Below are 20,728 nucleotides of genomic sequence, written 5' to 3' on the forward strand. Positions count from 1 at the left end.
ACGGCTAAATAAAACAAAATCAAATAAATCGAAGAATCCGTTGAATATAACACGCTTTTCCATTGAGAGTTGGGTGCGATTTACAGATACCCACGGGCCACCATCATATGTTCAGGTTTTGTGTAGGAATGAAAAAAAATTGTGATGACGGACGACAAGGGCAAGCTTACTGGCTCTAGTTCGTTTGTCAACATACAGGGGTTACTAAAGCCTCTAGCGCTGGTACTTGCATTTGGCCAACATACTTTATAATTGTCGTATATATATATATATATATATATATATATATATATATATATATATATATATATATATATATTTCCTGCGAGATACTGACCGACCTAGCAGTCACGTCATATCCGGGAGGGAGGCAAGGAGAGATTCGCCTTAAAAGCAAAAGTTATCATGTATTGTGGTAATCGGTGAACGCTAAGCTTGTTTGCTCTTGTTATTGCTAAGTGTGTTGACGTTTTGGGATGTTACATTAATTTAGATGCTATGTGACGTTACGTAGATGACATTTTTTTTTTACCTCACGTAGACGCTATGTTGATGCCATGCAAGGGATGTCATTGTTTGTGTTAAAGTAGCATGTGACCATGAATTAGGTTGACTTCCTTATTTCTCTGAACGAAGTTAACTATGCTCACTGCTTCATGTTTGCTGATCAGTTGCACCTCCCAATTGAGACGTTGGTAATCCAAAATCCTACATATCATGTGGGAGTTCGTAAGAAAAATCGTATGTTGACATTTAAGCACTTATAACCCACATGCCCTTTAAACACCTGGATTGTGGTACAGGGAACATAGACCTTTTTTAAATAAAGATATTCCTGATTTTTTAAACATTCCTCACTAATTCGACTGTGTGTAAATGGAGGTGTAAGTTACGTCACATATCTTGACCCGCCTGCCAAATAAGCCTTCAGCCTAAAGGGAAAGAAAACCTTGGTCAACGTGCGCTAAAAGCCTAGCAGCATAGCGTAGCCCCTAACGGTCTAGTTTATGCGAAGTCACGACGGGTTTTGTCTGACATCTCGACCGAGTGCGATTCCTAACTCAACGACAAGTATTCGCTAGATTTCGGGTCTCCCATCACAAGATCGCAGCCCTCTTTTCACTTCAATATCGTCTTCCCGCTGGAATCTTCAGCGGTTATGAACCGTATTAGTGCTAGTTCCCGCAGCTACTTGACTTGTCCAAAGCAAGAAAGCAGTGACGATTGACACTATAGGAGCAGGATAAATCGATGTCGACGTTAAAGGTGGCAGGGCCGGCGACACAGCAAGCACCGGTCACGAATTAGTCGTCATTGTTCTTACTTCGGAACACCAGTGTGAATATCACTGACCAAGCTAGTGCTCTTGGTTTCCGTCGACCTTAGTGCTTCAACTGAAGTTGTGTGTTAACCAATTCATCGGTGTGAATTTATTAGCGTCTTCATTCCTTTTTAAAATATATTTTGTTGTTTTAAAGCCGCCTCTGTCACCGTAAACAACGAGATACCACGAAGAGCTGCAACTCCACAGCTAAGGCTATTATACCCCCATCACTTTAATACCAATTCGAGATAAGGGCGACGTGGGACGTCACTATGCGAGGTTTTTTCTTTTCTTTTCTTTTTGGTATCTTGCAGAGTTCCCCTATCTCTTCACCAAGGAGCGGGTATAATCATATCAGCGCACAAAAAAAAAAAAAAAAAAAGGTGGTCAGTTTAAGAGGATCCCCTTGTCCGCAACGTAATAGGCAGTCAGCGGTAGAGGCCACTAAAGTTTCCCGGGCTCCGCTTAAGCCGCTAATGTATTTTTCCCTGGAGTGGCGCCCGGGTTCTCGCTGACACGCACACTACACACGCTCCACTGGCTCGTAGGATGCCTCCCTATACCAAGCCTGGCACCCTATACTGGCTCGAGGTGTACAGCGCTGCCCTGGTGGTGCGACCGCGTAATGTCCAAACTCGCAGAGCACTTAACTCAATTTGAGAAGAAGCCTGCGCAAGAGAGAGGAGAGGCCCGCACGACAAAGTGGCCGTAATTTTCCGGAAGTGAGAGCCGACAGGCATGAATCGCGAAGTGTGAGAGCGAGTCTGGATTATGAGTAATATATATAAACTAGATTAACTTTCCGGCAGCGGCTCGCAAGAAGAGGTTCCTACCGCATTTTGTGATTTCAATTTGCGCGTTCCTTCAGAGAGTGGGTGGGGGCGTGCCTCGTGCTCTAGTCTATAAGCAGACATCGCGCGCGCGCGCTATGCGTAGATAATTGGGCGACGCCTCGAGGGAGGTGAGTAGAAGTGCCGTTATTCGAGCTCAGCTTGGAGGTCCTCAAGCGCACGGATTAACCGCTGACCTTACAGCCAGAGTGACGGACCAGACTGCGCATAGGCGATGTGGAGGCACGAGGGGTGGCCGCTGGTCGGTGCGGTGAAGTGATTCCTTGTTTACTCGGATATGACGTAGTGCGCGCACTTTAGGACGCGATCGGCCGTGCCGTGTTTACTTCATCCTCTTCCGTGTTGAAAGACGGAGGCGACCTGAAGTTGAACCGGAGGCTTACGCTACCGCGGGATGTCAAGAATACATGATGTTTGAGGGGGAAGGGGCGGGGAATGTTTACACTGTGGGCGGATTTATGCGGGTACTGCGACGTTGTTTGAACAACCAACACTCGCGTTGGTTGGTCTAGCTGCTGTAGTGGATCAACGTCGTTACGCTCACGCCAACAAGGGGAATTAGACATTAAAGGTCGATTCATAATTAACCTGGAACCTATATCCCGATTGTCTAACCTCAGCGATAACCAGGTATCCACGATTAGTTGACGGATTAGATGGAGGGGATGTAATCTCTTTTATTTGTCAACATAAAATACCAATCAATCAATCAATCAATCAATCAATCAATCAATCAATTTATCAATCTATCTATCAATATGTATCTGTATTTATATATCTGTTCATTGCGCCTGTAACGCAATAGCATTATGATATTCTATGATTCATTGACTCTCTATCGAAATCAGTATAATTTATTCTGCTATATCCATGTATAAGGGAGTTATTGTGACATTATGGTTTAATGCTGCTCTCCATAAACTTACAAAGTCGCATGTAGTCAGCCGAAGTAAAACAGCACAATGACTGCGTTTTGTTCATTGCTCTTAAAAGTGATACATGCACATTAGACTATTGATATGTTATGTGATGCAGCTATCGCAGCACGCTAGTGACACCTATCCCTATATACCGATAACCGCACACATATGCCTGCAAGAACCACAGCTATTGCTTTATTGCTATCACCCCTACGAGTATAGAATAGTGTGGGGAAGAGTATTGGGCAATCTTAAGGGCCCGCCGCGCACCTGCGCAACTGTCGCCGCTCCTCCGTTCACGTGCCCCTTACGTCACACCACTCCGCTGCTCTTCCTCCGCCGCTCCGACGAGCTGACACCCCCAGATGATCCGGACAAGGACATACCTCCCTACATCGCCGATGGTCAAGTTTTTACCTGTATGCCGTAACAGTAAAATCCTTGCGAGAAAGCATTACGATACACTGGTGTCAGAATCGGCCCAGACAGGCCTATGATTACATTGCCTCTTAGATTGGGCCGCCTACAAACGCTGACAGCTAAGTTTCACTATGTATAATGTTGTCGCGTTCAAAAGCCTTCCAATGGATGGCATTCAAGACACAGCAAACCATTCAGTATCTCTGATGAGAAAGAACCGTACAAATGCAATAAGAGTTTCAAACGAGGCTGACTAAAATGTCCTGTGCCGGTGCGCGGTAACTAAGGTAGTCAAGAAATGTTAGTTTAGCAGTACGTACCTCGAACTCACTTCGTCGATCAAGCCACCACCGGCAAGGTTCGAGTCTTCGCTCACCATATGCGGATATTTCACAGTTCGCAATGCGTCGGCAATGTTGAAGACACCGCCGTCCACAAATATCGGTATTTGGCACGTCGTGCCGGAAGCTCCCAATCACTACGCTTTACGATATCATCGATGAAGAGTCCACACGTTCTCGCGAACGAAAGTATAGCCTCGCTTTACTCTGCACCGCACGCTGCACCAGCGCCCTGCTATCTGCCCGCACCGTCATGTTTGTTTGCCATAGGCTCACGCGGAAGGACCGGCACGAAGGCGTCGAGCGCAAATCCGTGAGGTATTTTCTCTCCATTTAGCCGGAACACACTGGTCTGTGTGTCATCAATTACTACGGGGCACGCGCCGGGGCCTTAGCCCGTGGGTTCGGCCAAGCTCGACGAAGTGGCCGGCGTGTTGGCTCAGGCCCGTCATCTATCTTCGTCTTTTGTCGCGTCCACAGAGGGGAGATGAACAAAGGACAGATAAGGAATGCCGACATAATGCGTGTAATAGAGGTACACCAAATAAAGTACGATACATAGACGAGAAAGTAAACAATGAGACATGAAGGATTGAGCGTGTAATGGAGCGAAAAACAAACAAAGAATGCGCGAAGAGCCGGGAAAGGAGAGAAAGTAAGAACAGTGAAGGAAGTGAAAGAAAGTCATACTGTTGAGAGCACGCGAAGTGCAAGAAAAGAAGTGCACGAGAAAGACGGCCGTGTAGGGGGAGAGAAAGGAGAGAAAACGAAAGAAAGTAAACGAAAAGAAAGGTTGGCCAATGTCGTTCGCGAATGGGGCGTCATGAGCAGAGTGCGACGCCGATTGCTTCGAGAAACGCCTCTCTTTTTACCGATGCCAGAGAGTGCAGTTGGTCGATGCAGTAACGAGAGATAGTCGCAGTTGGACAACACAGCAGTACAATCAGCCTGCAGGCTGGCAAGCCTGTAGTGGGCGGCAACCTAAGAGTTACGAACAAGGTCCACCCGCAAAAATGCAGTTCACCTGCTATGCACCTCTGAAAGAGAACCGAGCCGGCTAGAGTGCGCTCGTAGCTTAATGGCATTGATCTGCTAATGTATATGCTAGGCTAACTAGAAAATAAAAGGTAGTTGTTTCAAGCTAAAATTTTATCTTTGGCTGAGCAGTGATATCACGGTCCCCCATAAAATTTGCCTAGATGTTCGGATTTCATCCTGAAACCACTGACACAAAGGCCGATCCGTACAGAAAAAGTAGTTGCACGGCTGCTGGATAAAAAAAAGTCTAACTTTCATGGACTTTACCTACTATGCCTGAGTGATCTCCCCGAAACGCGACCACTCCTGCTCAGGTCGACAAATGTACTGCCAAGCTATGGCTCTGAAAATGCCGAGCGCGACCTTTTCTCTTTTTTTTTTATCCAGCTGCCGTGGTAGTTGTTTCAAACACGCGAAACCACTTGACGTCAGGAAAATAAGCAAACGTAATTGGTTAGCGCATCAATACAAATTCTGTTTAAGTTGCACAGCATACATTATAACCTTCTAATTTTTTGGTTGTCATCGACTATATATAGTGCATCTGATTGCCAGCATCTGTTGATCAAATACATAAAAATCGCAGCCATTCCAGTCTGTGAATGTGGGCTACCAGCGGATCTGTTCTTCGGCAGTACGCACTACACGCGGCTTCTCCATACCAGCGCACGCAACATCATCAGCCTATATTTATGTCCACTGCAGGCCGAAGGCCTCTCCCTGCGATCTCCAATTACCCCTGTCTTGCGCTAGCTGATTCCAACTTGTGCCTGCAGATTTCCTAACTTCATCACCCCAGCTAGTTTTCTGCCGTCCTCGACTGCGCTTCCCTTCTCTTGGTATCCCATTCTGTAACTCTAATGGTCTACCGGTTATCCGTTCTACGCATTACATGGCCTGCCCAGCTCCATTTTCCCCCTCTTAATTGCAGCACGCAACATACTAACTGCCTATTCGGTTCTTTGTGCAGGCGCGGAAATGCAGCAGGCGGCTTCTCAGCAGCCACATGTCACACCAAATGATCGATACGCGCTACGGCCATTAGCACTCTCTCGGCGCGGCCATACCGAGCAGCTGGTTAAGTCAGGAGCTGGTGTAGCTGTAAAACGGCGTCACGTTCACGCTTCGCGAGATCGCGAACGTTACCAATCACCATCAAATCGTTCTTGAACCACAGTCTTCGCATACCGCACAACTGAATCCGAAATGTCTGCCCAGAAAGTCCCTCTGGAATTTCACATACACACCCTTGCGCCCGTCCAATTTAATGGCGTGGGACCTGCGTCGCTTCGCCGCCTTCTGCGATTCGCGGCACCCGTGTTCCTGTCGAGCCCGCCACTTACGGGCAGGCTCTCGGGCTACTCGCTGCCCGTTTCCTAGCTTTCCTCTTGCTACGCCAGATGTCAGTACTTGTCTTACTAGTTTGCTTTGCCTTCTTCATAGAGGGCGCGGGAGTTTTGAGCCACGGACATTGAAAAATTAATGGGAGGGTAGACATATACAGCTCCGCTGTAAAAAAAAGAAAAAAGTTGTCGCAGTTTCACCCAAAAGGCGAAGCATCAATTGCGATAGCAACTTAGTAGAGAGCTATACGGAGTAAGGATAGTAGTCTTATCCGCTGTTCAAACTTGGACATGCAGCAGCACCGGCAACACACAGCACTGTTGTCGACGCCGTCGGCGTTTTGCCCGCGTTCGCACAAAATGCGTGCGGCGTTGGTGACTGTTGCCGGAGCCTCTGATATAAATAGGCACTTGGTGCCGCAGCTCAACGTCGCCTCCCCCCCCCCCCCTCCCCCCCCCCCTCCAACGGCCTTTCGCGCGTCGGAAGAAGGCGCGTTTGTTCTACATATATGGTGATTGTAAAGGAGGAAAGAGACGCCTACTTCTGCAGCCCTTAAGGGAGCACGGCACAGAACGCGCGTTTGTTCTCCGCCGTGCGTTCACTCCCCGTGAAAGCGCGCGTCCCTCGCGCCCTTTCACTTGCACATACAGCGTTCGGCGGCGCGCGGCGACGATTTCATCTTCATTGACGTCATACGGAACCTCATGGCGACGGCGACGGCGACGGGGACGGCAACGGCGACGGCGACGCCGACGGCAGAAATCTGCTTTGGAGTGTCCATATAATTGCTATCGCAATAAAACGCCTACTTCGGCAGCCCTTCAGGGAGCACGGCGCAGAACGCGCGTTTGCTGTCCGACGTGCGTTCGCTCCCCGTGAAAGCGCGCGTCCCTCGCCCCCTTTCACTCGCACATACAGCGTCCGGAGCGCGGCGACGATTTCATCGCCGTTGACGTCATACGGAACCTCACGGCGACGGCGACGGCGACGGCAACGGCGACGGCGACGCCGACGGCAGAAATCTGCTTTGGAGTGTCCATATAATTGCTATCGCAATAAAAAAAAAAAAAACGTGGGCTCCAATCCACGCTTTGAAGGTGGTTGTTCAGCGAAGTTGTGGTGTCACCTGATCCGATGGAGCAATGTGATGAAGCCTTGAACTTGATCCTGCCGAGGCTGAGCACGACGCTGTTGTGCATATTGACGTTGTTGTTCCCGTTGCCGCTCATCGTGTTCATGCTGCTCTTCGGGAGTCCTAACTATGCGTGGCCTTTCGATAGCGCTATCACAACACAAATGAAATCAGTTGCCAGGCGGATTCTTCTATTACATATGAAGGTGTAGTTACGTCACTCCCTGCTTCGTGTGCTACAACTGCCACTTCCCGGCAATTGTAGCTTATGCAACGGTAATCTTTACCGGGTGCGTACGCGCGCTGGGTTCGCCTACGCACCCTTGCGCTCGTCTACACCTTCCGCTGTGATTGGTTGAGTTTTCTTTCGACGCGGAGACGAAGAAATCCCGGGATTCTAGTCATATACAGCTTCGCTGCAAAACATGCGCATGTTGGCGAGGCGCACTCAAGCGTTGAGAAAGTATACAATGGTTTAGAAAAAAGTGTAAAGTCAGAAGTCAGCAGGACACACACACAAGCACACAGACAGACCAGGGCAAAGCAAGCGTAACGAGTTCTGGGTGTGGTGCAGCTTTTCATTGCTGAAACTCCTCCTTGCGATGCAACGCGAAGGCCCTAGGTGGCAATTAAACCTGAGGCATCTTATATACCTGTTATCACTTTAAAAGCACGAGCCTCAAACGCAACCCTAGCAGATAGAGTATAACAGTAATCTAAAGGGAAAAAAAAATCAGCGGCGATGTAGCGGTAAATACGAGTTAAATGCGTAGAAATTACGTCGTACCATATATATATATAAAATATACACGCTGTGCTAAGCTGCAAGCTTTCCCATCGCCTCTCCACCTCTATCGCATGACCGACTTCTCACGCTTGATGCACAATACATAAAAAATTTTCGTCCACTTTGACACTCCTAATGCGAACTCATAAAAAAAAAATACTCTCCCGGTTTACAACTCTACCACAACGATGCCAGTGTACTACACGAATGCGTTTCGCTAGAGACCCGGGGATTAAGCAGCCGCATCGCCACTCAAAACAGGGTCGCAAGAACAACTCTTTCACGGTCGCGCGCGCTACTCAGCACGAATGACCACACTTGCCCCGCTCTCTTCCTGCCCGCATTACCTTCTGTTGAGTGTCATTGTTAAAGGAGCGCAACGCAAGCGAGCCGGGGCGGTGTCGCGTTCTGTCTCGTCTCACTTCTCGGCGGCCTTGACGGAGGCAGCAGTAAACCGGCGCGGTTGGCGGGGGGGGGGGGGGGGGGGGCGTGATGGGCCGGCATCGGCGAGGCGGGGGCATTAGCTCGAACGAGTCCAGATGATGATCACTTTAGAAAATGAGAACAGCGCCGTGGCGGGAGATATCTCTCTCTCGTGTGGCCAGCCTCCCCGTCGATTTGACGGCGATGACGGTGACGATGCCGCTGCCCCGAGAGATAAAAAGAGAGAAGGGCGGGGGGAGGGGAAGGCGGAACGGGAATCGTGCTGCCGTACACCGCGATCTCCTTTGCGCGGCCGCTGAATAATTGAGGGCAGCGTGGCCGCGAGATGTTCTCGCCAGGGACCGACCACCATGCGGGCGCGAACGAGCACCGCCGTCCCACGACGGCCGCTTCCGCTTCGGCTGCTCCGTCTGCTGTTTTTTTTTTTTTTTTTTTTTTTTTTTTGCTGCAGACATAGCGTGTCCTGTGGGAGCGCCGAATTGGGGCGATACAGTCGTCTTCCGCCTCACAAAAAATTATATCGCAAGTATAAAGCGAAAGTATAGTGTGTTTAGCTATCAAGTCCATTAAATGTCTATAGAGATCTCGTGAACTCGAAACCTAACACTTATTGTCGACTGCAGTCTTCCTTGAACAATGGTTTCGGCTGTCTAAGAATATTGTTACGGTTCATTCGAACAGGACCGTGCGCAGAAGAGAGAGACGAAGAAGTGGTAGACTGTTTACTGGAGCTGTGACTTTTTACCGGCCTGCGCGTTAACCGCTAACTTTACCCCATGTAAACGTTTGTGCATCGGGCTTCCTCTTCGTCACATTTGGTGGACGTGCTGGATATCGATACCCGTACCTCTCGCGCGACGTTTAGAGTGTCTCCAGAATGTCCATAAACCGCAAGTACACAGTAAGAAAATTTACACCTTAAGAGTGAATATGGGTGCAAAACATGCCCTTACGCCCTTTTTGGGTACACGGGTAAATCTGTCCGTTAAAGACAGATTTACACCCTTATTCACTTTTAAGGGTGTAAATTAATTGACAGTGTAGGCTGCTTTTTAGAAACTTCTTCCTTTTAGAGCGCAGCTCTTAGGCGCCCGTTCATGCGGTGAGCGTCGGTGTCGTACCTGGTAACCGAGCAAATGAGCACAGCGAAAGATGAGAGCGAGCGCGGAGCGCAGCGGGCGATGAAAGACGGCGAGAGAGCAAGCTGAGGAAAGCGGAGGATGAGGGTGCAGCGTACCCATGAAGCGGAAAGTGGAGGGGGAGGGTATGGCGAAAGTGTGAGAAGAAAAGCGTAGTGCCGCGCAAGACGGACTATGGCGACGATGGCTACGAGATGGCGCCAGAGTAGCGCGCGTCGTTAGGGTGCCTCAATGCGCTCGCTTGCCGCCGCTCCGTTCGCGGGGGCGCGCGCACTGAGGCACCCTACGCGTCGTCTGTTCTCCAAAGCGCCGCATGAGCGAAGGTCTGTCTGCGGCGGCTGCTGTAAATCGCGCCCACGCGTCAGCCACGAGCTGGCTCTCGCGATCTCCCGATTGGCGAGGTATAGTCGCGCCACACTTCGCTCCGTTCGGAACGTGCCGCATGAGACACATTGTCCGCGCCAGCCAATATATCACGAAATGAAAACCCGTATAGAGGTGCGCTCAAATTTCGCATTAGGGAGTATCGTAATCGTCGGTGAATGTTTCTATATGCCTCTTTGTTTCTATGGACGTCTTATTTTATACATTATGTAGATGTCTCCTTGTAGACTTACAAGGCTATATACAGACCATTTCCAAAAAGTCCTTAACAGTCTGTTGCGTAATAGAACCCTAGTGGTTCTCGGTTCCAAACAGTAGTTTGAATGTTTGTCCCGGGCACCACGCTGGCGAGCGACCATAGCCCGGAGCAGCGTTGTTTACGAAGCAGCTCATCTTGCGCGAACTGTTGTTTGCATGGCCAGGGGGGCGCGAAACCAGTCCAACGTTTTCAGATCATGCGTAAACAGTCACAATTGCATCCGAGATAGCTCAGATATGGTGGATGCATGCGATGTAAAAATATCTTTTCGTCCGCTGATTAGTATCGATATTGCGTAAAGCGTGCAAATCGAGCGACGAGGCAGCGACGAGGCAACGTCGAGCGTGTTCTGGACAGATTTCGGGCATCGACGCCCGTTCATTTCGCGGCCAGATTTAACCACGCCCGCCTAACATAACTTAACCTAACCTAACTTTTAAAGTCGAGAACGGAGAACGCTGTAAATTTCAGCTTGTAATCACATGAAGGACGTTTAATTTGATATAAGAGTGCAGTCATCGCATTGCATCAAACATGCGCGCCGATATATTGAGACGGTGCGCAGACAACGTCGGAAATAAGTTTCATGCCGCACTACAGGCAGACAAACTTAAGGTAGTGATTGATTGACTAATATATACATTGGTTGATTACATTATTGGCCGATCAACCGATTTATTAATTGGGTAATTATCGCCTGCTTTGTTATAGATTGATTTATTGGTTAACTGATTGATTGGTTGACTGATTGATTGATTGGTTGACTGATTGATTGATTGACTTAGTCGTTTGTCGGCAATTCCACGGGTACGCGAGTTGCGAAGCGTCATAGTTCATCATCAGTACCGAGAGAAACCCGATATATAACGGTACGGCGTTCTTCGGAGCGTTGCGTCAGCATCGAGGTCACGTGGGCAGTTGCGAGAGAGCTGGCGCACCTGGCGGTGACGGAGCGGCGGCGGGCTCTGCTCACAAAGCGTGCATGTGATCCCGTTACGTAACCGCACTTGGGGCTCCTCTGGCCTCTCCCCGCGTTAATCGCATATCGCTTTTGAATGCGTTTATGCTTCCTCCTTCCATGCCGGGGCTACTTTATCTGCGCTTGATCGCCTACTTTCGCCACTTTTCTTTGGCGACCCGAATTACCGCTCTTTGTTTTCTTCTTTTTGTTTATTCCGTCTCCCTGCTTTCGATGACGTGTTTGTTTCATTCGTTCTTTTTATTCTTTTCTTTAGGTTTACTGCGCCTTTCTTGCTCTCTTTCCTGCTGCAACTAGTTTACTTAATTGTTTTTGTGCTGCCGCATACGTCGACTTCTATGTACTCGGACAAACAAAATTTTGAGGAAAGCCGAAAGTTTTTTCAGGAGGCTTTGCAAACATCCGTCTGCGCACTTACTCGTGTCTCGCCCCTTCGCGACATCTCGCGCTTCTCATGACGTCACGCAGGCCGCTATGCCGTAGACGAATATGAGAGGTTATATTGGTGGTTTCGTTCCAACGGTTGAGCCTTGCGCGTTCATAGGCGGATCCAAAACAGAGTTGTCGCCCGAGTGGCCGAGTGAAATGTATGAACTCCATTAATCAATGAATTTAACAGAGCAAAGAACTGGGCTAGTTGGTGGATTTTTTTATTGTTCTTGAAAAATTCGCAGTAGGAACTAAAGGCGCCGAAAGAAACACCGAGCGGGGAACACATGCACGTGATTACCTTCAAAATTTGTGTTCCTTTCATCCCGTTAGTTCGTTCTCTGCATAGCGCAGAACACAATGAATCACCTGTCGCGGTGGCTCAGTAGCTATAGAGTTCATTGGCTGAGCACGAGGTCGTGTGTTCGACTCCCTGCCGCACTGGCCGTATTTAGATGGGGGCTGAATGCAAGAACGCTCGTTTACTTGGACTTATTGGCAAGTTAAAAAAAAAAGGAAAAACCAGGTGGTCGAAATCAATCCAGGCAGAACCCTTCTCCATGCCGTCCCTCGCAATCCTGTAGGTGCAGTTTTGGCATGTTAAATCCAACATGAATTAATCAAATATGTCCTGCAGTTATTCAATAAAGTATTGTTTATAATGCGAATGTCGAAATGAATATGTCAGATAATAGCTACAGTATTTCTGGAAAGACCCTACTTGTATATCTAAAGGCAACTACAGACCAGCTGAAGTGATAGCCTTTATTAGTATTATGCAGACATTGAAGCCCGAAGCACAAGCCTACAAGAAGTCTAGGCGGCAAAAATATAATTGTATTCGCAATCGATAGAGTGCCTAAACTGATCTTTATAAATGTGTTGCCCCCCCCCGCCCCTTTCCCATCCTTCACTTCTACGTGGCCGAAAGCCAAAGCCGTGTGTGGCCCTTAATATTTAATTAATGATTATATTTTGTGCTACTCTTCATATCACCAGTCACTCCAAAATTATCAATTTCCGTCGGCGCAGGTCGTTCACGGCCCAGTTGTTTAACTCTCAGCAGTGCCGCCGTCCAAGGTATACGGGCCGCCGCGTTCTCCGAAACGAGAACCGCTGGAGCGTCTCAGATAAGCGCGAATGGATTGGGCTGTCTCGAGCCGCTAACTCCTTCCGGGATCCTTCGATTCAACTGACATCATGCATGGCTTGATTATCGACGAACAGTGCATGGGTGGTGCACAGAGCCGGTTCAATATTCTGGTTGCCTGTTGCGCGACCTGTATATATATAGCTTTGGCTGCACTTCGCGCAAAGACCTTGGGACGAGGTGTGCCATAGCCTACAGCTCGAGTCATCCTACGGCTACTAAAATGTTAATGCGCTACGTGGCAATAAAATCCTACTGTGTTTATGTCGCCGTGAAGAGACTTTTTTTGTGAAGTGTCCGCTCACTTTGGAAAGAAAGAAAGAAAGAAAGAAAGAAAGAAGGAAAGGAAGAAGAGATGGGCAAAATGCCTAAACTGTATAGCACGAGAGAAACAAATAACGCCACCAGACAGTGCAGTCCGCGGTACATTCGTAACGTACACCTCCCAGAGGCGCTTGGATGTAAAGTAGACGGAAGCATCAACCGCTGAGCAGTCAAAATAAGCAAGCGACGTTCACAGTACTGGTGAAAAAAAATAAAAACAGGGATGAGACTGATACCACTGATGCGATCGGATCCATCACAGGCAAAGTCAGCGGTACAAAGTAGATAGCGAAGATTAAAGAGATGTATACAAGAATGCTAGAAGGAAATGCATTGATAACTTATCTGAGTAACTCAAGCAGGCTAGGCGACAATTTGTCACCGCTCCGATTCAAAGGGAATGCCAATAAATTATCGTCATCATCGGCTAGAGCCACCGCAAATTCAACCGAAGGAGAGCATTTAGGCTACCCTTGGTTACTGTATATGCGACCCATATACAGTAACTCTGCGCTCAGCACGGGCTCCCGGGTACCTGTGTTTACTAGGGAGCTTTTAGGGAGTTTTAAGTTGTGCGCACCCAAAGTTTGGGGTAGCAAACCGCCGGGTGTGCAAAAGAACCCATGCAAGGCGTGATGCTTTGCGTTAGTTGACTTCAAACGCAAACGAACGAGGATACAAGAAAGGAATATCAGACAGGACGAGCGCTTCTGTATCGGCATGGCCAATCGCTCGCCCTGCTCGGTCTTCCTTTTTTGTGTCCTCATTTTTTTGGTTTTTTTCTTCTTTTGTCCCTTGAAGTCAAGTATATGGGCTGCTGAGCACGAGGTCGCGGTATCGAATTCCGGCCACGGCGGCCTCATTTTGATGGGGGCGAAATGCAGAAAACACTCCGTGTACTTAGATTCAGGTGCACGTTAAAGAACCCCAGGTGGTCCAAATTAATCTGGAGTTCCCCACTACAGCGTACCTCATATCAGATGGTAGTTTTGGCACGTAAAACCCCAAAATTTACAAGTCAAGTCTGAATTCTTACAAACTCGTCCAAATTTCAGTTTTTGCGTTAGCACACCTCTATAACCTCTTCACCTATGGGTGCGCAAATGTCCTTTACAGTGTGCCCGTTTGGGTGCGCCAAATTCAAGACTCCCCAAGCTTGTGACTTTACATCAGTTTCAGCCACAAATGAGACCGCGGCCGCTGCCGCCCTAAAATGTTTTCAGCGCATGCGCCAGCGGCGCAATTGAGAAAGCTGTTCCCTCGCAACAAGCGCTAGTGATTTACGGAGAGCGGTTCCATTGTTAGATCATCGACATGTCGCGCACCGAAAGCAAACTGCAACGATAGTAATCGAAACAACACTCACGATATCGATCGCTGTCACGCATACTGGTAAAGCGCATCATTCACGCGCCAGTTCCCACACTTCGCAATATTCCGGGGTCGATATTTTCACGGGACAGTGGCCACGTCTGCCAGTGGTCACATCTGTTATAAAGGCGATTGCCAACGTAGTGCAAAAAAAAAAACAACATTTAGGCTCCTACGTTTCTGGATGTCATGGTGTAAAAATCGGGCGCTGTCTTCTTTAAGCGACAACGGTAACGGAATATTAGAAACAAGCGGCCATTGCGTGTTAAACAGGGCGCAACACGTCTACATGTTGAGCACTCACGTATGTCGTCTTCAGGAACAGTAGAAGACCTCGCGTGGCTTTCTGGGCTTGGTGAGCTGGGAGGCAAAGTTCCGAGCACCTATATGCTTCGGCGAAAGAACGATCGGAGTGTCGGCGCATTACACGCGTCCTGGCAATGGCACGTATCCGCCAACTGGGCCACTCATCAAACATGCAGTTATCTCTGTAATGTCATGGGGCTGTGTCGTAGCAGGAATGACAAGACAGCCTCCGTGAATTACCTGATTGCTTGTAACCAATCGCAGAGCTTGCGGCGTTTTTCTGCAGGGCCGGTATTTTGTAGCGATGCCTTTCCGATGCTAATGCCTTTTCGTGCTTTTCGCGCTTGGTCATGTGGTCAGAGCGACGGTCCGCTCACGCTATCAACGGGATCAGCCGGCCGTGAGCGGTGGTTGATAAGACTAAGATAGAATAAAGCATAACGCATCGCTATGAAATACCGGCCCAGCTTAGCGTTCACAGGGTTATGGAGGTGGCAACGAAAGTGTGGCATTGTAGGAAACAGCGCCACCAGAAATGGACGATATAAAGAAAGGACACATATTTCATTGCGAACCTCGACGGGTTTCGTGACCGTGGGCGCTGCGGCCTGCATTTTACCTTGCCGAATAGGCCAACCAATCACAGTAGCGCACGCGCGCCGCTGGGTTCATTACAGCACCACCAGGTGGTGCTCGCCTCCGCGCGTCCGCGGTTGCACGGTATAATGAGGAAGTAAACGCTTCTTGCGGATAGAATGGATTCGAAATATGCTGCGTACGCATGCGCATGCAGCATCTGAAACCATGATGCGTTCAAGGCGTCCGTCGTACTCCCTAGTAGTCAGCAATGCCGCTTAACAAATGGCTCGGCATAATTTGTGTGTGCGTGTGCATGTGCGTGTGCGTTTGCGTCTACTCGTGTTTCGACTCTTTTTGGACTCGCACAAAGCTTTGCTGAATATAGATTCCAACTCGTTAGTTCTGCTGCATTTTTTTTATCCCGTCCTGTTCTGTTAAGGCTATTTTTTAGCGCGTTAGCATTTAGGGGAATGTCAAAGTGGCCAAAAATTGCATGTGCGTTAAGTGTGGGATGCCGGTCACATGATAGAAGTAGAGAGGGGATGGGAAAGCTTAGAAGAGCGTCTATGTGTGTATGTTTATGTGTAGACACACACACACACACACACACACACACACACACACACACACACACACACACACACACACACACACACACACACACACACACACACACACACACACACACACACACACACACACACACACACACACACACACACACACACACACACACACACACACACACCTGTAATTTGACAATCACAGTTTTCGAAGGCTATTTTTGATGAAATTCAGTTTAATCAAAATGTTACAAAACGGACTCGTCGTGAAAAGAAGTCACGTGAGATCGAACTTCAATCTGCGCGTAAAACGAAATATAAACAGCTTTATGCATACACGATTAAGAAATGGCGCGCAGGTTGATGAGTCACCGCTAGTCATCTCGTTTGTCACAGTATTGTTTCATCAGCTTAAAAAAATCGCGTGGATACTCTGGGTAAATATATTTACGCTTACTGGTCCTGTAACAACATTCCGGCGTCGTTGCATGTGCCTTCTTACGTTTAGGTTTCTCGTTCTTTCCTGTTTCTTTTTACTTTAAGAAAACGCTCAACAGAAACACCAAATCAGCTTTAAATACTATAGCACTCGTGCAAAAAATATGTTTGCACTTTCTTTTGCGGAAAAAGGTCCATTACCAGCGAGGAAATCTCTAAGAATGATAGAATCTCGTGCCAAAACTGCAAATTCCGATAACGCCTGCGCGACTTTGCAAATTGTCTGCTATCTTTTGCGTGTTATGGCCGTTTACTTTAACGGTACGAAAAATTCCCGCACAGCATTGAGACTGGTCACTGCTTAGTTTTCGTATGCGATGTAACCATGCTTCACGTATGAACTCTGAATAGCCAATTATAAACATAACGTGATGCCGCAAAAGTCCATGAAGTCATGGGAAACAGTGCAGGAATCGTAAGATGGCATGAATTTTTTTTCACAATTCTTTTTGGCTCTCCCATGGGCTGTTTTACTTTAAAGGAACACTAAATAGAACCATAGCTTTAGCTGTATTAGCAGATTACCTTTCCACAATAGCGCAAGATGCTACTCTAACCCTCAGAAGAAGCTTAGTAATGTTACTGTAACCCTAGGAAGAGGCTTAATGAGCCAAAGAAGGCGCACAAACGAAAGGCAGCTTGCGACGCCACCGAGCAGTTCCCGCACCAACTCGCTATCACGTCACTTACTTTGACGGGCTTCTTTTGGGGCCTAGGTAATTTTTAACGGCAAAATGAACTGCATGGTTTTCTAGAACAGCCAAAGACTTAAAATAGCAAATTTTGAGAAATTTTTACCATAGTCACAATAATCGAGACACGAAAAAAAAAATACTTTGAAATCTGTGACGTAACACTGACATCGTGGCGCTGTGGTTCCGGCGCAAAAATTTAAAAAAAACTTTGATGTTCACTTTTTCTTCTGATAAAAACCTCCTTAAAGCAAAATAAACGAACACATAATTTTCCAAGAATACTTTTCCATCTAAACGGATTTATTGCTTTGCTTTATTGCCCCTTTCAAGAGTGACCAATTTTGCGTGTAAGAAGTATGATCTATGCAAATGTAGATCAAAGGACCTTCAAAGAAGAACAAAACACTTTCAAATCTACTTTTTTATAAATTCTTGATTAGAAATGGAGAAAATGAAGGCTACTCTTAATTTTCTTGAACGTCGTGCCAAGACCTTAAAATCGGTACGTCAGTATGACGTCACGGATTTCTTGTGCCTCGGTTGTTGTGGCGCAGAAGTTCGCGAAACTTGCTAAGTTGAGTTTTTGGCTGCGTTAGAATGCAATGTTGTCATCTTTATCGATAAGCAATAAACTAGACCCGATGAAACGCTGTCAAAATACATGAGCTCATGACAAATTGTTGCTGGAACTTCGGGATGCAAACTTGCATTTCGTTTTTGCTTCTATTATTATTACTTCGTGGTTAACCAGACTTGCGCTAACGTTAAGGAGCGTCCTTTCGGCCTATTGCAGAAGTGGAATTTACAAATGCGGTTTAACTTTATCTTAAATGTCCCTTTCAATCAAGATTTCCCTTTCTCATCTCTTTAAAAGAGCCCAGTTGAACAAGCTCTCCCAGCTCGGCATTGTTCTCTTTACAGTGCGCCCACTAATACTGGCACAGTCGCGACGCCTTCTCACTTTGTGCTTGACTGCCACCCGCGGGCACTCGTTCTTCTCTTTTACATCCACCTCCCGCTCCTCTTGCCTTTTTTTTTTCTTTTTATTTTCGATCCACCGGTTCTTCTGAAAAGCACGGGGCGATTTGAACGGTGGCAGCTGACTGCTACCCCCACTTCCTTCCTCACCACATCCTCGGGAGGGAGTTATAATAATTCCTCGCCGACCCCTGCGAATCATCATCCACGTCTTCTACTCTTTCTGCGAGATAACGGACCGGCCATCCTTCTGGACACGCGCCGTCGTCGACTCCGGGACCAAGAACAAGCGCTCACCGACGACGGTGACTGCGTGTGGCCCCTGCTCATTGTACCCAAACGTGATAGAGAAATCAACACAAGCAGATAAAAGAAGAGAGGAGGAAGCAAACGTCTAAAGAAAAGAGGGAGGGAGGAAGATGGGAGGGTGGATTTACGAAGCGAGGACAGTCGCCGGTGGGGGGGTGAGGCGATGCCGCGATGCGGTCACTAATTGGACTGGACAGTTCATAATAGGGCGGGCGCGAGCGACGAATGGTTCGGGGCTTTCGCAATGCTTGTCCCCTCTGTCTGTGAGGATTATGTGTCCCCTGCGTCGGGATTGGGGTAGGGTGGGGGGGACGTCTGTCCGGACACTTTCAAAGAAGGGCCGGAGTGCCTCGAGGCGTCATGAACCGGGCTTTGACGGCGGCGTCTTTTCTTTACCACTTGCCCTTGTTTCTTTTTCTCTGTCTCATTTTTTTGGCATTAGGTACACAGTATATATATTTTTATATATTACCAAGCTCGAAAGAAGATTAGCATAGCCGTTACGTCACCGCTTATGACATCAAAGGACGGCCCGCACTGACGTCATTACAGCCGCAACCGTGTTGACGGACCATCGGCGTGTCGTTAATCCGCGCTATTATCTAATCCGCTTATCTCTCTAAGCAGGGCTGTGGAATGTCGCGCTTGTGTGTGTTGCGTTCGCCACGTTTCCCGTGAGCCGTTCTATATACATATACTGTAGATACAACGTAGGTGAAACCAAAGACCTACGAGCCATGTACTATTAGCTGGGCGTTTGCTGAGGTATATAACGTTTGCTGAGGTATATAACAGCGGCTTGGCGCCACTGTTCAAGATGGTATCTTACGTATACAAGCACTTCGCAAATGCGAAGATGCTCTCTTACGTAAAGCACTTCGCTTTAATGACGTTAAAGTGGCGAGCACTTTAACGTCGGTTAAACTCCTACATCGTTAAACTCCTGCTTCGTCGGTTAAGCTCCTACTTCGCGTATGCGTATTGCGGTGCAGCTGGAGATGTAGTAGGTCATAAAGTTACTGATGCAACATGTTGTGATAGTGCGTTAAATCATTGCGCTCCGAACTGGTCACCTTATCTGCTTAACTGACTGATTCACTGATTGCACGTAAAGAACCCCAGGTGGTCCAAATTTATCCGGAGTCCACCACTACGGTGTGCCTCGTAATCAGATAGTGGTTTCGGCACGTAAAACAACGTAATGTTTAAGGTACCGTTATCAATGCTGCTGCTTTTCTGCACCACTTACGATGTTCGGGCGTACTCCTAAGTCAATATACGCCACGGCTCGGCACTCCGTTATTGCAATCAAGAGGGTAGAAAATCGGCGCATTCCAAGCGTACGTGAAAATCGGTTATGAAGCTTTTTTTTTGTTTCCTTTTTTTGTGTGTTTGCTGCAGTGTTGTCACTTGACTTATTGATGCCAAAAGCGTCAAATGGTCCATTGAGCGTAAAAGCCGGCAGCTTCTGTACCAGCGAAAAAACGGCACCTAGCCATCCCATTGGCTGCGACGCCACACCACAAGCACTCCTAGTCTAGGTGGTGTTAGCTCGAGCTTGCTAGCTTGTACCGGGTAGCACGTAGCGCTATGGAGTCTGGAGCATCTACATCGTCGGCGGCCGCAACCTCGGCAGTACCGATACGTGGCGGTCCAGGCTAGTATACACCGCAGACGAAGTAAGGGAGCGGAAGAATTAACGCAGCAAAAACGAGCGAAGAGGCAGGCAGCGCGAATTCCACCATCGTCGTCAACTCTCCCAATACGCGGCGGTCGGAACGAGCATTAACGCAAACATTACTCGCAGCGAAAAACTCGAAGGACCGCTCAGAGGACGTTCAATTGGACGTTAATGCTTTCGCATTCACAACTTATGAGAAGCGATTAGGTGTCCTCAGATTTTTTTTCTTCACTTCTACGTAGCTCAACTCTGCTCGCTCAGCACGCTCTGGTCCCAGTCTGTTCGCTTCACTTCTTCCTCCTCACTCGGCTGCCTTTGATGCCGATTTCGCTTCTCCGTAGCGACGTTCTTCAATTTTCTGCTACCGACTACTTCACTTCTTGCCTCTTGTTCTGCTTGTCTATCCGGGCACCCTACCCACCGGCATATGCCTGCTCAACGGGATTGGTCAACAATGGTCGCGTTCCCAGTGGCACGTATGCC

At 48.0% G+C, this 20,728-nt stretch overlaps 1 protein-coding gene across 1 annotated transcript in view; it reads left to right on the forward strand.

The window, feature by feature from the left end:
- LOC119431906 (protein piccolo-like) overlaps positions 1 to 20,728 on the forward strand; it is a 208,062-nt gene that overhangs the window by 92,651 nt on the left and 94,683 nt on the right.

This window comes from Dermacentor silvarum, chromosome 10 (genome assembly GCF_013339745.2).
Source record: "Dermacentor silvarum isolate Dsil-2018 chromosome 10, BIME_Dsil_1.4, whole genome shotgun sequence".
Classification (NCBI taxonomy): domain Eukaryota; kingdom Metazoa; phylum Arthropoda; class Arachnida; order Ixodida; family Ixodidae; genus Dermacentor; species Dermacentor silvarum.